Source organism: Camellia sinensis, chromosome 9 (assembly GCF_055761805.1).
Source record: "Camellia sinensis isolate YWXY chromosome 9, ASM5576180v1, whole genome shotgun sequence".
In the NCBI taxonomy this organism is placed as follows: Eukaryota; Viridiplantae; Streptophyta; class Magnoliopsida; order Ericales; family Theaceae; genus Camellia; species Camellia sinensis.
In genome coordinates, this window is record NC_138969.1 from 151,658,144 (window position 1) to 151,674,502 (window position 16,359).

General features: G+C 37.3%; 1 long non-coding RNA gene across 1 annotated transcript; it reads left to right on the forward strand.

Moving 5' to 3' along the window:
• The first annotated feature begins 14,010 nt into the window (after window positions 1–14,010).
• LOC145799205 (uncharacterized) lies at window positions 14,011–15,822 on the forward strand. Its single transcript, XR_014341227.1, has 3 exons — window positions 14,011–14,275; window positions 15,519–15,616; window positions 15,789–15,822. It is a non-coding gene; the product is annotated as an uncharacterized LOC145799205 (long non-coding RNA).
• Window positions 15,823–16,359: the final 537 nt, after the last annotated feature.

A 16,359-nucleotide genomic window follows, 5' to 3' on the forward strand; every position in this document is an offset into this window, starting at 1 on the left:
TTTTTGGCAAGTTAATTAAAAGTTAGTTTTTAATTTTTAATTTATTTTAAGTAATATCACTTCTTGTATTTTTCACACACACAAAAAAATTAAAAAAAAATAAAAAGTCAAAAAAAAAAAAAAAGAAGTCAACTTTTAACCAATTTCTCAACTCATCCCAAAATCTCATTATTGTTAGGTAGTCAGGTGATAATGAGTAGATCACTCGTAACTTTTTTATTTTTTACTGAAAAAAAGGTTACGATTTCTCATGTCGAGAGCACTACATAGGTAACATTATATGTAATACTATCTCTCAAATAATTTTTCTTCAAAACATATCATTTATAAGTAATACTACCTCTCAAATATTTTTCTCTCAAATAAAAATTAAAGAAATTTTATAATGATTTGTGCTATAAATGATATCTTTGTATTTTCTAAAATTAGAAATTTTAATTTGTAATTTTGTGTGCTAAAATTGTAAGCTTACTTTACTATCACATGTCACTATTATAGAATGTTGATTTATTACTATTAATAATGAATATTTAAATTTTTATGCTTAAATTTAATTAATAAAATTATTATTATCTTATGGTTGATCAAAAACAAAATTTTAAATTATAAAGTATCTCCTCTACCTTAATTTCCTCCTATTGGTTGGGGAGGCACATCTCAACAATCAGTACTGGGTTTGAGTCTCCAACAGGGATTGGTTCAGTAGATAAGACCTTCGAATCTCTCACTCAAGGCTTAGGTTTGAGTCTCCATAGCCCATTGTTGGGGTTAAACATACTCTTTAGCGTGGAGCACACGGGGAGACTATGTTTCGGCCCCGACGTAGGTGTGGTGGAATTCTCTGCAAATATACTGTAAGTGCTAAGGGGCAATACTCTCTGACAGATATGTTGGAGTAACCTATCTGCATATCCATTTTTTTCAATAAAAAAAAAACTACTGTGGTTTATAATTTGAAAAATGTCGCTGCTATTAGGGACAAAGTTAGAAATTTCGCTTAGGGGTTGTTTGGCAATTGCATATAGCTAAACAATCAAAAGGCTACTAAAAATTAAAAAAGTTAACAAAATTTTAATTCATACAAAAAGTTAAAAAGGTTCTTCTTATTTACTCTTTTGTTTTGCAAGTTTTTTTTAGTAAAAAGTCAAAAAGTTTTTTTCTATACATAATGATTTTTTTCACCTCATATTTTTAGTCAAAAAATCAAAAAAATCGCTTTTCAAACGGATTCTTAGAATGTGTTTGGAAATTTGTAGCGACTTCTAAACTTTTTATGAAAAGATTTACAAAAAAAATAAATAAATAGAATAATTTGATAACTTATAATAATTTTTAATTAAAAATCTTAGTTTCCAAACAAGTCCTTTGTCAATAAAATTCAAGTTGTGACATATTTTCCTTTGGAAAAGAAGCAATTCTCCTACGTCTTGTCTTCAATCAGGTGTTACACATTTCACTTATGAGGCTCGGAATTGATTTTTTAATAATTTTTTTTTTAATTATAAAAAGACATATAAAAGAATAAAAAGAATAACTTAACGTTTTATATTGACATAATTTTTATTTTTTTACTTAGATCGTTTACCCCTCAAATATCCCCTAAGTTAAAAAATTATTATAAATAAAATTTTCATAAATAAAACTCAAAAATAAAATGACAGCCAGTGACCAAGCTAGGGGAGGGCCAAGGTGGTCATGGCCCTCTAAGTTTTTCAAAATTGCTTTATTATTCCTTTACTTTATAAGTATTTTATGATGTATGTAAAATGATCCCTTAAATTTGTTAAAATTCTTCTTTGACCTAAAGTATTTGTATAATATTTATGGCATGTTCTCAAATCATTTCACATATTATGTAATAGCATCAATCTATTAATTTGATTTGTAAGTATTAATTAATTTTCAATTATAAAAGTTATAGAGATTAAAAAAAAAAAACAAGGAAACTTACAACAGAAAAAAAAAACCCCCCCAATGTTTGAGATTTGTAACAAAATAAATCCTGAATTTTTATTTTCAATCTGAACTATTCATCTATTTTTGTTAAGTAAAACAGATGAAAAATGAGTATTTCAATCATTAAACTCAATGAAAATGGTATTTTAAATATTTTATGTATACTTAGATTAAGTGTAATGATTAAAATACTCTTTTTTTGTTAGTTTTAATAGATGAATGATTTAGATTGAAAACAAATTAAAAGTTTAAGATTTAAATTGACAAAATTAGAAATTCAAATTTTATTTTGTTATAAAGCTAAAACATTGGAAAAAAAAATTTGTTGGTAATTGTCCATACAAAAAAATTATTTATATAAATTAAATTTACCAGTAAAATACCTTAAAATGATTGTCTAATAAATTATATAGTAACAACTTAGTTATTAAGTTCAAAAGTTGCATAAAATAACTGAGATAATTTCTAATAAATAATAGACATAAATTTTTGATTTTTTTAGACCATCTTCAATGGTTACTCAAATTTATCATCAAATTTGAATTTGGTGAAAAATCACTCATTTTTCCATTCCAACAGTTTCATCAAATAGATATTAAATTCAGGATTTCACTTTTTTTTTTTTTTAATATCAAATTGAGAATCAATGTGTCTTTTATCAAATCGCTGTTCATAACCTTTTGATTTTCACTACTGGATGTCCCTCCGGAAATCCCTCTGAATGTCCTCCAGATGACCACCTTAAGGCAAAAATTTGTGAAAAAATTACACTAACCGGTTGACCCCCCGGTCGTCCGTCCGTCCGATCGATCCCTGGATGACCACCTCAAGGCAAAATTTTGTGAAAAATTTACACTAGCCAGTTGACTGGTCGAACATCCTCCCGGTCGTCTGCCCGGTCGATCGGTGTTCTGATGAAATTTCAAAAACTTCCATTGAAGCACTTGATATCAAACAAAATTTTTATTTAAATTTTTATTCAAATTTAATGAAAATTTTGATGCAACGTTGAAAATGCTCTTCGTAACACCTGCGTGAGTAAAAACACATTTGACCAAAAATCACTTCTTGTTAGACTTACCTTGGTCCCTTCTAAGGAGTGTTTGGGAAGTTGGTTTAAGGGCTTTTTTTGACTAAAATAATTTAAAGGGAAAAATAAGTTAAAATAGTTAACAAGATAAAATGTTATATTTAAATTATACTCATTTCATTTTTTTCTCTCATAACTATCAAATCAACTACAAAAAGAAGCCAATTATCATCCAAAACATAATTTTTTAACCAAACTAAAATAATTAAAAAATTAAAAAATCTACCAAAATAGTCAAATTTCCAAAAAGTCTAAACCCTAGTTGAATCAATTATTTACCATGAACAAGTTTTCCTTTTGCATCTGTCTTCCAATTGTGAATCAATTACAGCAAAATGGAGGAAATGGGTACATGTAGCCAACCCATGTAATTGAGAGAAAGGATTGTCTGAGTTGAGTTGAATTGTCAACCATGTTGGTTATGTTATGAGATTGGAGTTTCTTAAAGAAATGTTAATAAAATTTCATCTTTAATTGTTGTTGTTGTTCTTTTAATATGTGTTTTATTATTATTATTTTTTTGTTAATGTCATGTTCAAGAATAACAGTAAAATTTACTTTAATAATGTGTTTTTGAGTTATTTCTTTTATTATATAAACTTTAGTGTGAAATAGAATAACATTTTATTGTTAATAAATGTAAAATATTACTGTGAAAAAGAGTAAAATGTTACTGTTTACGTCAAATTTGGTGGTACACTACTACAAAAATAGTTAAAGATCACACTTTGACAAAAAAAAAGATCTCACTTTTATTGGAAGTGTGATAAAAAAAATTATATTGATATTTTAATCACACTTAATTTGATTAAGTGTGATAATATTTATTTTTTATGTCACTTTTCAATTAAGTGTGATTATATATATATTTTTTAATCACACCTTCTAATTAAAAGTGTGATTATATATACACTACTACTTTTTAATCACACTTTTTAAACAAAGTGTGATTATATATATATTTTTTAATCACATTCTAATTAAAGTGTGATTGTTTACATATTTTTTAATCACACCTTTTAATTAAAGTGTGATTATATATACACAATTACTTTTTAATCATACTTTTTAAACAAGTGTGATTATATATATATTTTTTAATCACACATCCTAATTAAAGTGTGATTATTTATATATTTTTTAATCACACATTTTTAATTAAAGTGTGATTGTATATACACTACTACTTTTTAATCACACTTTTTAAGTAAGTGTGATTATATGTATATATTTTTAATCACACATTCTAATTAAAGTGTGATTATTTATATATTTTTTAATCACACCTTTTAATTAAAGTGTTATTATATATACATTACTACTTTTTAATCACACTTTTTAAGTAAGTGTGATTATATGTATATATTTTTAATCACACATTCTAATTAAAGTGTGATTATTTATATATTTTTTAATCACACCTTTTAATTAAAGTGTGATTATATATACATTACTACTTTTTAATCACACTTTTTAAATAAGTGTGATTATTTATATATTTTTTAATCACACATTTTTAATTAAAGTGTGATTGTATATACACTACTACTTTTTAATCACACTTTTTAAGTAAGTGTGATTATATATATATTTTTTAATCACACATTCTAATTAAAGTGTAATTATTTATATATTTTTTAATCACGTTTTTTTAATTAAAGTGTGATTATATATACACTACTACTTTTTAATTACACTTTTTAAGTAACACTACAAGAAAAGTGGGCTTATGAGACGGAACTTTTTGCGACGGCAAAAATGTGACCTTTTGAGACGGCACAATTTGCCGTCGCAAAAAATATGACTTTTTGAGATGGCACAACTTGCCATCGCAAAAAATGTGACCTTTTGAGACGACACAATTTGCCGTCGTAAAAAATATGACTTTTTGAGACGGCACGACTTGCCGTCTCGCAAAAAAAAAAATGTGACTTTTTGAGACGGTACAACTTGCCGTCGCGAAAAATATGCCTTTTTGAGACTGCACAACTTGTCGTTGCAAAAAAATGTGACCTTTTGAGACTTCATATATATAGTTACAAAATGGTTTAAATAAATGCAATGGTATTTTTCTATCATAAAAAAAAATTAAAAAAAACGACGTCGTCTTACTCTTTTGATATAACATTTCTCTTTTCATCTTCCTGTCTCTCTGTCTCTATCTCTGTCTCTCTTCTCTTTCTCTCTCTCACTCATCACTCTTCTCTGTCTGTCTGTCTCTCTCTCTTTCTCTCTGTGTCTCTGTCTCTCTTCTCTTTCTCTCTCTCACGCATCACTCTTCTCTGTCTGTCTCTCTTTCTTTATGTCTCTGTCTCTATCTCTCTTCTCTTTCTGTCTCTCACTCATCACTCTTCTCTGTCTGTCTGTCTCTCTTTCTCCTTGTATCTCTCACTCATCTTTCTTCTTTCTCTGTCTCTCTCTCGTTTATCTCTTTTTGCTATTCTCTCTCTCTCTCTCTCTCTCTCTCTTTTTGTCTATCTCTCGAGCATCTTTTGTCTCTCTCTTTTTTTTTTGTCTCTCTCTCTCGTTTTTCTTTATTCTCTCTCTCTCTTTTTTTTCTATGCCTCTCTCTCATTAATCTCTTTTCGCTTTCTTTCTCTCTCTTTTTGTTTATCTCTTGTTCATCTCTTGTTTCTCTGTTTTTTTCTGTCTCACTCTCTCTCTATCTTTTTCTCTCTTTGTCTATCTTTATCTCTTTCTCTCTCGGTCTCTCACTCATCACTCTTCTCTTTCTCTGTCTACCTGTCTGTTTGTCTGTCTATCTGTCTCTCTCTCTCTCACTGTTTTCGCCTTCCTCACTCTCTCCCTCATCTCTTCTCTATTTATTGAGCTCCCTCTCGATTTATCGATCCAACCATGTTGGGGACCCCCAGTGGGCGGTGACCCCCAGCACCCCCACCTCCACGTGGGGGGCTGTGAGAGCAAGAGTGAAAATAAATAAATAAATAAATTTTTTTGAACCAATCAGAAAACAGTGGGGGTGGTGGGGATCACTCCCACTGGGGGTCTAGGGCATTTTTCTTATCGATCCACTACAAGAAAATGCACTTTTAACGACCACTTTGTGTAGACACCCCATTTTTGACCGACCTTAAGACTCAGACGTCACCGATTGAGCGCTTGGTGATGTTGCATAGTGTGCTTGTTCAGAAGTTTCAGGGTCGCGGCCGTAAGCCCTGCCTCCGGACTTCCGAACCCTTTTCTGTGCCTTGTCTCGGTTTGCGAACCAGACTCGGTTTTCTCTGTTTCTTTTCCTGAGGGGAGAGAGAGGTCCCGTAGACCATCTCTCAATATCCGTAGGCTACATTTGGTGGCCGTAGGCCATTTTGCCCATTTCGGAGTCCGGTTCCCGGTTTTCGGAGCCGTCAGGCTGTGTGCCTCGGTTCGGGACCGCTTAACCATCTCCTATTGCTCTGATTTTTGGCATACATCTTATTTCATACATTTTGAGGGACACTGAGGGCTGAGAAACCCACTTCGAGGTCAAATACAATTTTCGGTGCTTAACAGCCCATTTCCGGGACCCCGAACTGCGTGTTTTGGCTCCGGAACATTCGTTTTGCAACGGTTTTCGCTCATTTTTGGCAGGTACCTCTGTTTTATCACAGGGAAGGTCACTGAAGGGTGGGAGGCCAGCAATTGTTGCGACAGCCAGTTATCTCTCCTCCCGAGCCTCCCGGCGCCCGTTTTTCGCACTTCCGGGCTAATGTTGAATACCTTAGAGCTAGCGTTGCCAACTTTCGACCACATATCTGTGATGTACACACCTGAGAGGCCCCTAAAAGTTCATGGCCGGCCATTAAGGTCACCTGACCCTTTTGACCCCTTTCTTCCGGGCTAATGTTGAACCCCTTGGACCTTTTTTCTCGAACTTTGAACCACATATCTGTGATGTACATACCTGAGAGGCCCCTAAAAGTTCATGGCCGGCCAGTAAGTCAACTTGACCCTTTTGACCCCCTCTTTCCGAGCCATTGTTGAACCCCTTGGGCCCACTTTCTTGGAATTTCAATTACATGGTTGTGTTGTACACACATAGGCCTACCTCCCCAATACCTGGCCGGCCAGAAAAGATGGTTGACCCTTTTGACCCCTAGCCGGCCGGCTAGGGGGTGTGGCCGGCCGGCCACCTCCAGCAAAAGTGAGCGGCCGGCCGTGCTCTCCTCACTGTGCCCCTTCCAGCTCTGAGGCAATATCCCCCAGATATTTTCTGTATCCGGGGGATATTTTGGGAGAGAGTTTTCCTCTCCATTTGACCCCCCTTTTACACCCCCTTTCTTGACCTTATAACCAGCTGAGGGCCTTCTTCTTGAGGGTTAGAAAATTTGATCTTAAAAGCTCCATAGCCAACTCCATCTTCATCTTCTTCAATTCTTCAAAAACCCTAAGTCCATTAACCTCCATTCCTTCTATACCACCAAGCTCTATCACCACTATCTCATTTCCAGCAGCTAGGAAGGGTTCTTGAAGGCCAAAGGAGCAGCAAATCCATCCAAGAAGCAACCAAAGTCTAGATCTTCAAGGGTAAGTTACACTTTGATCCTTTTGACCCTTTCCTTTGATCTATTTCTAAGCCTCATTTCTTTTTGGTTTCAAGCTTCGGTCCTAACTGAAAAGGGGCATATTTTGAGCTCATCTTCACTTCTCATTAAGGGCTCAACCTTGTTTGAGCCCTCCATAATATACTTGCTTCATTGACCATGTTGTATGTCATGATTTTGTATGCTTTTTTTGACCTATGAGCAATTTATTTTCGAGCATGTTGTAAACTGATATGAGGCATATTTTGAGCCCCTCTTCAACATTGGAGAAGGGCTCAACATTGTTTGGTGTTTCCATATGTCACTTGTAGTTATATCCCCTATTTAGCCCCATTCTTGCATAAATTAATAGCTCTCTTTGCTTCTGTTTTTGGACCTTGGTCCGAACTGAAAGTGGTCTTATTTTGGCCTATACTTCATGTTTCATTCACACTTTTTTTCTGTTTGGTGATTATTTTATACACTTCATGTTTTAGCACCTTTTGAGCCTTATTTTGCATCATATTTTTAGCATGTTTGTATACTGATTTTGAGGCTGCCATATACTGTAAATGTTCATATTTTTGGTCCATCTTCAGTGTTGTAGAAGGAAATTTTTCAGTTTGAGTTTTGCTTATACCACTTGCTTCTTTACCCCTCTTTTGGCCCCTATTCTTGCATGCTATGTTTCCCTTATCTATGCTTGCTGTTTGGCCATGTTCATAACTGTGAAAGTGCATCTCTTGGGACTGTCTAGCTTCTGTCTTTGCATTGCATGTCCATATTGTGCATGTATGGCATGGCTATAGGCCATTTCGGGTGCTTAATGTTGCATTTCGGGACTTTTCCTTGCATTTCATGTCATTTCGCTTCATTTCGGGACTGTTTTCCCCCATATTTTGTTGCTGAAATTCCATTGGCATGCTTGCATATCATTTTGGCCATATTTCATCACATTTTAGCATCGCCTCGGTTTGCGTGCCCGTGTGCACGCATTTCGAGGCACTCCTTTTTTATCCGCCGGCATCCGATGTGAGTGTGGCTGAGGCTCACTCATGTTGGTATAAGCCCATTTGTCATTGCCATGTCATTTTAGCATCGCCTCGGTTTGCGTGCCCGTATGCACGCATTTCGAGGCACTCCTTTTTTATCCGACGGCATCCGATGTGAGTGTGGCTGAGGCTCACTCATGTTGGTATAAGCCCATTTGTCATTGCCATCACATTTTAGCATCGCCTCGGTTTGCGTGCCCGTGTGCACGCATTTCGAGGCACTCCTTTTTTATCCGCCGGCATCCGATGTGAGTGTGGCTGAGGCTCACTCATGTTGGTATAAGCCCATTTGTCATTGCCATGTCATTTTAGCATCGCCTCGGTTTGCGTGCCCGCGTGCACGCATTTCGAGACATCTCATTTTCATTGTATCTGTCATCGCCTCGGTTTGCGTGCCCGTGTGCACGCATTTCGAGGCATCTCATTTTCATTGTATCTGCCATCGCCTCGGTTTGCGTGCCCGTGTGCACGCATTTCGAGGCATCTCATTTTCATTGTATCTGTAATCGCCTCGGTTTGCGTGCCCGTGTGCACGTATTTCGAGGCATCTCATTTTCATTGTATCTGCCATCGCCTCGGTTTGCGTACCCGTGTGCACGCATTTTGAGGCATCTCATTTTCATTGTATCTGCCATCGCCTCGGTTTGCGTGCCCGCGCGCACGTACTTCGAGGCATCTCATTTTCATCGCATTTGTCATCGCCTCGGTTTGCGTGCCCGCGTGCACGCATTTTGAGGCATCTCATTTGCATTGTATCAGTCATCGCCTCGGTTTGCGTGCCTGTGTGCACGCATTTCGAGGCATCTCATTTTCATTATATCTGCCATCGCCTCGGTTTGCGTGCCCGTGTGCACGCATTTCGAGGCATCTCATTTTCATTGTATCTGCCATCGCCTCGGTTTGCGTGCCCGTGTGCACGTATTTCGAGGCATCTCATTTTCATTGTATCTGCCATCGCCTCGGTTTGCGTACCCGTGTGCACGCATTTTGAGGCATCTCATTTTCATTGTATCTGCCATCGCCTCGGTTTGCGTGCCCGCACGCACGTACTTCGAGGCATCTCATTTTCATCGCATTTGTCATCGCCTCGGTTTGCGTGCCCGCCTGCACGCATTTTGAGGCATCTCATTTGCATTGTATCTGTCATCGCCTCGGTTTGCGTGCCCGCGTGCACGTACTTCGAGGCATCTCATTTTCATCGCATTTGTCATCGCCTCGGTTTGCGTGCCCGCGTGCACGCATTTCGAGGCATCCCATTTTCATTACATTTGTCATCGCCTCGGTTTGCGTGCGCGCGTGCACGCATTTTGAGGCATCTCATTTTCATTGCACATATCATCGCCTCGGTTTGTGTGCCCGTGTGCACGCATTTCGAGGCACCTCATTTTCAGCATTCCGTCATTTCTCGGTTTGCGTGCCCGCGTGCACATATTTCGAGGCACCTCATTTTCATAGCATTGAGTATGTTAGGATTATATATTAGTTGCATTTCATGCATATCATGCATATTGCATCATGTCCGGAATAGGAGTTAGCCCGGGCACGGGAAACGAGGTACATTTCGTACTCCGAGTGACGGAATGTGTCTCAATTCCCCAGTCACCGACACTCCGGATTATCCATGATGGAGTTAGGTTTTAGCTGTAGTTCCATGTGCATTCATCCTATATTGAGTTGTGCATTTCGATTCCTCGGCCATCATGCCTCGGTATGCGTGATTGGTGGCACGAAGATCGAGACATGCATATATCTGTGCAAATACATTGCTATGCCCCTTTCTTGCTCTCTGTTGCAGCAAAACGCAGAATCAGCAACTTTTCAAGGTTTGGCACACATTTCAAGAAACAGGTGTAAACAGAGGCTAATTGGGGCATCCCGGTGGATTTCCGCGCAAGGCAACCCGGACATGCATCATCCATCAGAAGCAAGACAGCCCCTGGCTTGCACGCCAGTTTTATCTGCTTTCTTAGTTAATTCATTAATTAATTAGAATTCTGTAATATTCTTTTATTCGGGACTGTAATATTTGGACTGTATATTTATTCGGACCCTCCGAGTGAGGGCACAATTGTAATAAGTGTGCGTGAGTGTGATGTATGTCTTCCAACCCCACGTCTTTCTCCCTTTTATTTATCCGCTTATGATGGTTAGATTAGGGCATATTTAAATTAGCATACAGTGTGACAGCATGTTTGCATCATTCATCTGTATTGCATGCACCGGGCTCGGCGCACCATACTAACTGCATCGTACTTTCAATTCCAAATTGAATACATGGTAGCTGTAGCATTTCATATACCATCTTAGAATAGCCGAGCCTGCCATAGTTGCATTTTTGCATGTGTTGCATTAGGCATTTCTGTATACTTAGGATTCATACATGATTTCTAATATAATTCTCTGTTTTGGCTTGGAGTACTCGGTAAGTTTTATGCTTTAGCATCCTTGCATGCGTGTGAGTGCTGCCATGAATAGCATGTTTACCATGAGGCTACATGCTTATCTGATATATCTGCCTGAATGCCTGTGGGTGAAGGTTGGGTTATCCGGATTGGAATAAATCATCAAAATGTTTAAAGCCTACCTGCGGGTAGCAAAACTTCCTTCAAAAGGCAAGCATGAAATGTTTTGTTCCAATTTGGGCGACCCGGTCTATACTTATATGCTGTGAGCATCACGTAGTAACCTAGGCTAATAAACCGGAATAAGAACTCGCAATGTTTTCAAAAATTGATATCATAGTTAGTAGAGGCCGGTCTATGACCGGGCGAGCGGGGGTGCTCACGAAGTGACCTTCCCCAATTGTACCCAAGTTCCCGAGCCGAGGCAACTTTGGTGATGACGGACACGTGGCCTTTTGGCACCGAGTCAGGGTTTCCTAAATTTCCCAAAATAAAATATTTAGGTGGCGACTCTGTATCTGGCAAAGCAGTCCATGTTTGGCACTTCTTTCAAAAATCAGTTTTCCTAAAACGATTTGCCGGATTTGGACTCTTTGGTTCAGACTTAGAACCGTGACAAATTTGAGAGTCCTGAGCTGTAGTGACCCTAAATGAACAGAACGGGACCTAAACCCTCCCGGGGCGTTCGGGGGACGTCTACACTTTGTCGCTTTCTCTCTCATCACTTTGTCTCTGTTTCTCTATCTTTCTTCTCTATTTGTCTCTCACTCATCTCTCCCTCTCACCACCCATCTCCTCTACCACATTTACCACTATTGCAAATGCCATTCCACTACCACCACTACTACCACTGTTGCCACTCCACCTCTACGATTACCATTACTACCATCATCGCCACCACTCCCTTACCACCACTACCACTACTACTACCATTACCTCTCATCCACCACTGCCACTCCATCTCCTCTGTCTGTCTCTCCCTTTCTCTATGTGTCTCTGTCTCTCTTTCCTCTCTCTCACTCATCACTCTTCTCTGTCTGTCCGTCTCTCTCATTCTCTCTGTGTCTCTGTCTCTCTTCTTTTTCTCTCTCTCACTCATCACTCTTCTCTGTCTGTCCGTCTCTCTCATTCTCTCCGTGTCTCTGTCTCTCTTCTCTTTCTCTCTCTCACTCATCACTTTTCTTTGTCTGTCTGCCTCTCTGTTTTTCTCTGTATCTCTCGTCCATCTCTCTTCTCTCTATCTCTTTCATTTATCTTCTCTCTTTGTCTCTTTTCTCTCTCGCTCTCTCGCTCATCTCTTTCTGTCTCTCTCTCGTTTATCTCTTTTTGCTCTTTCTCTCTCTCTCTCTATATATATATTTTTACCTATTTTTCATCTTCCTTTCTTTCTTTTCTTTCTCTCTCTCACTCATCACTCTTCTCTCCCTGTCTGTTTATTTCTCTCTCTCTCTCTCTCTCTCTCTCTCTCTCTCCCTCTCTCCCATTTGTGTTCGCGTTGCTCACTATTTCCCTTCCGTCTTTTCTATTTACTGAGCTCCCTCTCAATTTATCGATCCACTACAAGAAAATACACTTTGAGCACCACTTTGTCTCTCTCTCGCTCACTACTCTGTCTCTCTGTCTCTGTCTCTCTCTCTCTCCTCTATCTGTCTCCCACTTATCTCTCTCTCACCACCCATCTCCTCTACCACTTTCACTACTACTGCAAACGCCATTTCACTACCACCACTACTAACACGGTCGCCACTTCACCACTACGACTACCATTACAATATTTTTCATTAAAATATTACCCCTACTTCTACCAAATAAAAAATAATAATAATTTTTTTTTTCATTAAAAAAAATGAAACAAATAAATTTTCAAGCTTAGTAACCAAAATAAAATAATTTTTTAAAAAAAATTTTATTTTAACAAAAAATAAAGTTTTTTTTGCGACGACAACCCCTCTCTCTTTTCTTTCTCTCTGTCACTCATCGCTCTTCTCTGTCTGTCTCTCTCTTTTTCTCTGTGTCTCTCGTCCATCTCTTTTCTCTCTATCTCTTTCATCTATCTTCTCTCTCTGTCTCTCTTCTCTCTCTTTTTTTTTATCTCTTACTCATCTCTTTCTGTCTCTCTCTCGTTTATCTCTTTTCGCTCTTTCTCTCTCTCTCTCTATATATATATATATCTTTTCACATATTTTTTCATCTTCCTCTCTCTCTTTTCTTTCTCTCTCTCACTCATCACTCTTCTCTCTCTGTCTGTCTATTTGTCTCTCTCTCTCTCACACTCATCTATCTCTCGCTCACCACTCTGTCTCTGTCTCTCTCCTCTATCTGTCTCTCACTTATCTCTCTCTCTCACCACCTATCTCCTCTATCACCTTCACCACTACTGCAAAACGCCATTTCACTACCACCACTACTACCACGGTCGCCACTTCACCTCTATGACTACCATTACGACTACCATCGCCACCACTCTACTACCACCACTACCATTATTGCCATTACTACTACCATTACCTCTCCTTCACCCCTGCCACTCCATCTACTCTACCACTACCACAAATTTCACCACTAATTTCCTTCGCCATCACCACCACTACCATCATCTCTTATCCACCACGTTCGCCACTACTGCCACTCCCTCTCCTTTACCACAAAATATTACCTTTACTTTTACCAAATAAAAAATAATAATAAATTTTTTTCATTAAAATAAAAATAAAACAAATAAATTTTAAATCTTAATAACTAAAAGAAAAATATTTTTTTTAAAAAAAAATTCATGAACTACAAAAAAAAAAAATATTATTTTAACAAGAAATAATTTTTTTTGCCAACGGCAACCTTAAACAATAAAACATGATTTAATCATCTTCTTCTTCTTCTTCTTTTCTTTTTTTTTTTTTTTTTTTTTTTTTTTTTTCGCTATGTTTCCCTCCCTTTTTTTTTCATTCCCCCCCTTTTATTTCCATTCTCGTTTTGTAAACACTCCCCCCAAACCAAAAATCCCTAATCTCTTCACCCCTCTCTCTCTCTCTCTCTCTCTCTCTCTCGATCAATCGATCGATCTGTCGCCAAGCAGCGGTTTCTATCCCTAATCCCTAATCTCTTCACCCCTCTTCCCAGTGTTTGTATAAGCTAGAGACATTTTTTATGAAGTCCAAAACTACGTGGTTTTGGCATAGAGTTAAAATAAACCCTAGTGCCCCCATATTGTTCTCATTCCAAGATCTGTCGCCAAGCAGCGGTTTCTCTGCCTCACAGGTATGTCTCTATGGCTACTCTCTCTCTACCGCTCTATCTTTCTTTTTCTGGTTGTATGTTTGTGAAGGGCGGGGGGGATTTCAGTGGCGGGGATGTGGTAGTGTTGTGGTGGGGAGGAGGATAGCGGATCTGTGGTAGGGAAGGAGGAGCGGGTTTCAGGATTGGAGGGTGGGGTGGATGGATATGGGTTGTTGGTAGGGGAATAAGGTAAGGGTGGTTTTCGTGGTAGACAGGTTAGCCGGTGAAGAGGATTTCGGTAGTGGTGAGGTTAGCGGGGCTGTGATGGGGGAGGGTGTTTTTGGTGGTCAAGGGATGGCGGGGCTGTGTTGGGGGAGGTGGAGGTGGAGGTGGAGGTGGTGGTGGATCTGTGGCGAGGAGTAGCTTCTTCGATTATGAGTTCAATTATGAGTTACTTTTTTTTCTTTTTTCTTTCTTTTTCTTGTAAGTACCTGCAATTAACCTTCATTTCAATTTCAATTCATTATATATGGTGCTAGTCTAGGGTTCTAACGAAATTTGAGTTCCTCTTGGTGAAAATACCATTCGAATCGAATCCAACAGCTTCTTAGTTAATGACTATGTTATATATTGTGTTTTTCAGGTTATTTGCTGATTGCATATTATTGTTGCTAAATATGTGATTTTTTAGAACAGTGGAATTGTCTTGCTAAGCTCTATAAGCAGTTATAATGGTGTTATTTTGTAAACTACTATGATGGTCCACATTTGATACGAACAAATATGTGTTTATGTACCCAAATAGTTGTGATTTTTAGAAATTTGTGCCATTTTTCAACAGCAATTTTCTGTTTTTTGAAATGCAGAAAATAGAAAACAGTGAAATTTTTTCAGAAAATTGAGTTGACTAGAACCAGTTTTTCAAGGAATACGAAAAAGTTGTTTCCTTTACTCCATTTTTCAAATTGTTTTCAGTTTCTATAAAGACATGTTGCAGAGAAATGATTTTTGAAAACTATTCCAAACAGGTGTAATTCTTTAGATTCTTGCTTCCTCTTCTTCTTCTTCTTCTTCTTCTAATGAGATTCTTGCCTGTTTGACTCTGTTGTTCACTTGTTCTTGTAAAGTTAAGCAAATTGTTGAGGCTTTCTCTCATTTATGAGATGCTAATTGTTTTGAATATTCCTTCTTTGTAGATTTACTGTTTCAAATGGGTTAATCTATTTTCTTGCATAGACATTGTTACAAACACTTTGTGGGCTGATTTGACTTTGGTCTCTTGAAGGTCTCAAGGAACATTGATCTGGTCTATGGAGGAGGTAGCATAGGCCTCATGGGTTTGATTTCACAAGCTGTTCATGATGGTGGTCGGCATGTCATTGGGTGAGACTTTCTTCAATATTTTTGGCCTAAAAAATCTCAAAAAAAGACTTTTAAAGATCAATAAAGAAAGCATTGTTAAGTAGCTAAGATCAATGAGTTGGGTATGTAGTTTGCTATTGGTTTTGTTCTCTATTACAACTAATTTTTTTGTCATGTTATTGTCTCTCTGCAGAGTTATTCCCAAGACGCTCATGCCTTGAGAGATATGTCTCTCTGCTACACCCCCAAAAAGTCTTAAGCCTTTTCTTATTTAATTGACTACTTAAATAAAAATAAAAATAAAAACCCCATTAAACTGACTTTTTGATGAATGAGGGTTAGGTTTAAGGCAATCCATAACTTCTGAATGACATTGAGATCATATAACCTCAATGTGGATTAGATCAAGTCTTAAAAAATTGTCATTGAATGTTTTCAAAGTGTCGAAATCTAGATGATGCATAATACATAATCTTATGAAGCAGTCACAACTTTATTGTATTTTTCTAGATGCAAAATACATAATCGAGTATAGACCTTAATCTTGTTTGAGAATTTTTATTTTTCAATTGACTTTATTGTATTTTTCTAGATGGATGATGATCATTATTCAGAATATGTTGTTTCTAGCATTTCAATATCTAATGATTATCTTATGAAAATCCTGATAATGGAAGGGACTCAGTTTATTGGTGTGTTTTTGTCGGGACTTCTTGTAAAAGAAGGCAACCAGGTATCAACCCTTCTCTTTACATTTTAACATT